This window comes from Cupressus sempervirens, chromosome 11, assembly GCF_028749045.1.
Source record: "Cupressus sempervirens isolate cs-2001-9-10 chromosome 11, ASM2874904v1, whole genome shotgun sequence".
Classification (NCBI taxonomy): domain Eukaryota; kingdom Viridiplantae; phylum Streptophyta; class Pinopsida; order Cupressales; family Cupressaceae; genus Cupressus; species Cupressus sempervirens.
The window spans coordinates 273672186-273678185 of NC_143128.1; positions in this window are offsets into that span (position 1 = coordinate 273672186).

The window sequence follows — 6000 nt, forward strand, 5'->3', positions numbered from 1 at the left end:
CAACTGCTAATAAATCTAATTTGATAATGTTCCAAAATTTCTGGAAGAATTCAATCAGGAAGCCATTTGGACCAGGACCCTTTCCTTTTTTCATCTAGAAAACAATCTTCTCTAACTCCCCCAAAGATATGGCACTCATAAGATACTCTTTCCTTTCCAAAGAGACTAAAGATGAAATACAGTAGAGGACCTGAGCCTCTACAACTAAGTCCCCCTACGATTCCTCCCTAAATAAAGAGGCAAAATACTGCACAACTTCATTTGAGATATCCTGTGTAGAAGAAATAAGCTTCCCCCTGTCAATCACCAAAGATGATATAGAATTACCATGTTGTTTGGCTTTCACTGAGTTGAAGAAGAAATTAGTATTTTTATCCCCTTCTTGAAGCCACTCAATTCAAGCTTTCTATTGCCAAAAGATTTCCTCTCTCAGCTCCCATTCCTCCAATGTTTTTAAAGCCTTGGCTTTCTCCTACAACAAATACTTCGATACCCCATCCTCCCTAATCAGCCTAGTAATATTATTCAAATCCACTTGAGCCTCATTTTTTTCCTAGTAAATGTTCCCAAAGCATTTTTGGTTCCATCGTTTGAGTTGATATTCAACATTTTGAAGGAGCTTAGCAAAAATATACATTGCTATTGCAAAAGTAGGCCTACCATCCTTCCACCACTTAGCTACACAACCATACAGGTTTGGATTCCTGAGCCACATGAGCTGGAACTTGAAAGGTGGCTTCTAAGGAAAATGGGCTGAAGAAATGACAAGCTTTATGGACTAGTGATCCAAACCTCTCCAATCTAATATCTCAAAACTGGAAGACCACAATCCACCCACCCAAAAATAGGAAACCATGAAGTAGTCTAATTGTTCAGCAATGCACCTATCACCCACCCTTCTATTATTCCGAGTGAATTGGCCATTGCTACGCTTGATATCCACAAGATTGAGTTCCAAAATATTATCCTAGAGCAAGACAAAAGAGGGATCCAGTCTTGTATTACCTCCCCATTTTTTAGTTAAATCAAGAATAGCATTAAAGTCTCCAGTAAGAATCTAGGCAAGTAGGGAAATAAGCTACAAACCAAATGAATATTATTCCATACAAGAAGCTTACCTTGGAACTCAATATGAGCATAGAAATTGGAAAAAAGGATAGATTCTCTTGACTCAATGCATAAAGAAACCATGGATAAGGACTTAAAGGAAATCCATGACATAGGTTGAATCTTTTGTGAGTTCCAAAGACATGCCACACCCCCCGATGATCCCTGAGCTCCAATGCACTAACATTGTCCATTCCTCCACAATTTAGCTGCCATAATCATCGTACATTCCACAAAAACCTTAGTCTCTTGAAGAAAAATAACATCAAGAGAATGAATTCTAACTAATTCTTGATCAAATTTTTTGTCTAGGGCCACTGTTCAAGCCCCTTACATTCCAAGGAATAATGATCATTTCAAAGGAGTCAAAAAGTGGGAATCCAAGGTCTTAACAGATCCTAACTCCACCAAAGTCTCCCCTATCATCTTAATCTTCTCCAAGTCACTTCTTTTGTCGCATTTCAACACTTTTCTTTGAAACCCCCTTCTTACCATCCTTTTGAAGAATGCCCAAATGAGGAGAAGATTTACCTTGCTTATCCATATATGAAACTACAGTCCTATCCCAAATCAACATTTGGCCCTAAAATCATCTAAGCCTCTATCTACCCATCCATGACCATAAGAATGGTAGATTCCACATGAGAAGTAGAAGGAGGAATGGGAGAGTAAATATCCAGTCCAGAATCCATCACCAATTGTTCTACATTAATTAATCTAGGATTAACTTCTTGCTGACCCAATTCATCCAAGACCTGAAACTCGTTAAAAGTATCTTCATCCTGTCTCTCCATTAGAGTCCTCTTCTGATCTCTATTTTGATTTTGATCCTTAACCTAAACAAAACTCTCAACATCCTTGCCCTGACTAGTAGGAGGCTTCTTCCCTTTATCAACACTAGGAGTGTTACGAAGAGGAGGTAGAGGTTGTTGCTCAACTAACTTGGCCTTTGGGAATCTACACAATAGGTGGCCATATTCATGATAAAGGTGGCACCAAAAAGGAAGGGTCTCATAATCTAGTTATTGCACCTAGGAATGTGAGCCCACACACATTTCCACAACATTTGGCAATGGTCTACTCAAATCAAGTTCCACACAAATTCAGGCAAAAACCATTACTTTCTTACCCAAGGTTTGTGTTGAAGACCCCACCAACTTGTTGGGTGATGCGACATGCTCCCCTGCCCACAGGTGGTTAATAATGTGGTGTTCCATGTTCACTAACAGTCATGGCTTTTGGTGTAACGGTAAATGGGCCCTACAATTGGTATCAGAGCCTGGTTTTGGCTTGGTCATGGGTTCAAATCTCCCCGGTGCCTTCCCGACCTGCGTAAGCACCTGGTATGCGCGTCGAGGGGGAGATTGTTGGGTGATGCGACGCGCTCCCCTGCCCACAGGTGGTTAATTATGTGGTGTTCCATGTTCACTAATAGTCATGGCTTTTGGTGCAACGGCAAATGGGCCCAACACAACTTTCGTAGCATTGATGCAATCATATGAAGAACATCCTCTTGACAAAATTCTATTGAAAATTTGGGTAGCCAAACCCACACTGGTACTAGATTTGGAAGCTCCTTAGAAGGATTAAATCCTGCATGCCATGGTTTGACGAATAGCCCAACCTGATTATAAAAATAGGGCCCATCCTCAAAAACCCTATTGCGATTAGCCAAGAAAATAAACATAACCATGAAAAATTTGTTTGCAAGCAAAATGACCTCCATTTTGCCCTCTATTTCCCAAACTCTCTAAGCCCAATTCTCTAGAAATTGGAGAGAAACTCTTAATCCCAAAAAATTGCAATACAGCGAATGCCTAGAGTAGTATTCAACATCTTCAGTGATCATTTTAAAAGGGATTACCAGTTTTGGTCTTTCTTTATAGTGCTCAAGGTAGCTATTAATCTTTTTGATTTGAGATCCCTCAAGCAAGCTCCAATCTGTAGAACTTGTATTCTGAGAAAAGAGGGCATTTAAAAAAACCCTCACCTCCTATCCTAGCCTATTCAAATCCACTATATCATGAAAACCTATAATAGGCAGTGCCCTAGAAGGCTCACCCTTAGCCATACCCATGCCTAACCTTGGTGAATCCTCTAAAAGGGTATTTGACCAAGCACCCCCGCAGACCCGATCAACTTTAACTTCACCACAGTGACCAAACAAAATAAGAAAACTAGTGCCTTTGACAAAAAATACTACAGCTTCCCTCCCCACACAAACAAATGGCCTCCCCCTCATGCAATCATAGACACGGTGAATACAAGCTAGGGGATGGCTGTCCTATGTTGGTAACAAATTTCAAATGTGTGACATCAAGCAACCTTACTAAAAAAAACAACACATTTTTACCATTCTTGTAATTATATATATCAACTCCTAACAGGATTAAAAAAACTCCTAACAAGGTTGAGGATTTTAACAAGGCCTAGTCCTCTAACAAGGACCAAGAGACTATATGTATGTACTAGATTTCTAACAAGGTCAACATCCTTAACTTGATACTTTTTCTTAGTGGATCATTTTATTGGTACCATGCCCATTAGGGTTTCCCTTGACCAAGGTTTCCCTAGTTAATAAAATATGGTGCTATGATTTCTCTTATTGCACGGTTATGCATATTGTTAAGAATTGTTAGTTTACTTTCATATGCAAGTTATAAGGCAATTAAAAATATCTAATTTTGGGCTAAATTTTGTAAAATATTGACTCACCCCCTCCCCTCTTAGTGTTCCCTATTTCTAATGGATAATATATATAATAATAGGAAATATAAAGAAAAGGTCAAGAAGGCATTCTATCTAGTTGAAGAAGGTATTTTCAATCTAATAGAAAGGATGATGATTGTTGCAATAAAGATTGAAGCTTCTATTGTTGGTAAGAAAGTACTACTTTCCAACATGTACAATCATAGTCTATATTGGGTAATTGATAGTGGCTTCTCTTATTATATAACTGGTGATAGAGAAAATTTTGTTGAAATAGAAGAATGTGATAGAGGATTAGTAAGATTTTGTAATAATGCTTTGTATCTGGTAAAAGGTAAAGGCTCTATTGCATTGGATAGCAAACAAATGTAATTATGTCCATTGGATTAAACATTTAAAATATAAATGTTTAAATGTTTCATAGTTAAATAATAAAGGATATGTGTCAAAGTTCAACAAAGGTGTCCATAGGATTCTTGTTAAAGCATGCTATCCAGTTGATATTAGTGAGTAGAGTAAAGGTAACATTTTCCACATAAACTCTATTATTAGAAGTTGTCTAGTTTCCAAGGTTGAAGATAGTTAACAATGGATTTTTTTTTGTTCTATTAACTTTGATAGTCTAATTATAGTGAGTAATATAAATTTTTTAGGGGTTGGCCATATCTAGTCCAACTAGATAATATGATGTGTAAAAAATTTTAGTTGGGAAAATTAACTAGTTCTAGTTTCATCTGTATATCATACTCTTCTGAAGTTATCTTGGATGTGGTAAAAACTGATTTATGTAGTCTAATGATAACTTAAGGCTACCATGGTGATAGATTATTTTGTGTTATTTATTGATGACTCTTCTAGAATGATGTGGATTTTTTTACCATGGAAAAATTAGAGACATTTAGATGTTCAAGATATACAAAGCCAGAGTAGAGAAGGAGACAGGAAAGAACGTGCAATGTCCAAGATGAAGCATAAGAGTGATGAAGGGGTATTCTTAGGATATCTAAAAATACTATAACTATCTAAAGAGGAGGACCAACATGATAGTTGAGTGTGAGAGTAGGAGAGTTGATGAATTCTTTGAGCATAATGATGAATCAAACAAGAAGTAATTAGAAGAATACAAAGGAATAGTGGATGTATAATGGGTAGAGAAGGCCTTTGAAGATGTTAATAGACAAGAAAATGAATATGAAGTGGTACAAGAATAAGAAGAGGATCCTAGAGCTTGACCTATATTACCAAGGCATATAAATTTTAATCATCTTGTTTGTAAAATTATAGGAAATAGGAGTGTTTGCATATGAATACGAATAAAATCATGAGAAAGTACATATTTTTATTTTTTAGGTTGAACCTAGAATAGTAAATGAAGCATTTAAGGATGATGACTAGGTGAAAGAAATTGAAGAATAATTAGAGTAGATTGAGAACAACAAGTCATGTATACTTGTTCCCAAACTTATGGATAAGAATACAATAATTACTAAGTAGTTTTTTAGAAATAATATGGATGAATCTAGTGAAGTAGTAAGGAACAAGGCCAAACTTTTTTGTAAAGGTTATGCTTAAGAGGAAAGAATTAGAATATGGTAAAACATGTTCACTTGTGGAAAGACTTGAAGGTGTGAGGATTCTACTTACATATACTACATACAAGAATTTCAAGGTATATTAGAGAAATGTTAATTCCATATCTCTTGATGGTATTCTAGAAGAAGTCTACATTGAGAAACTTGAAGGATTTGCTTCATCATATGGAAAGTGTATGGCATGTAAACTAAAGAAAGATATATATGTATTAAGAAAGCCACCTAGATCATGGTATGAAAGACTACATTCATATCTGATCAAAGATCAATTTCATTAGAGCCAATGGTTACAATAATGTGTAGCTTAAGGTAGATAAAGAAGAAAAGGCATTGACTTTAGAAATATTTAAGGATGACATATTTTTTTAAGGAAATAATGAGGTGAGAATTGTATTTATAGATGAAAAGAAGAAGGAATTTGAGATGTAAAAGATCAATGATATCAAGTTCTTCATTGGATTGTATGTATCACAAACCAATGATGGAATCTAAATTATATAGTCTAAGTATGTCAAAGAAGTATTGAGGACATTTTGGTTAGAAGACTCTAAGCCAATGGGTACACCGATGGTAACCAGTTGAAAAATTCCTA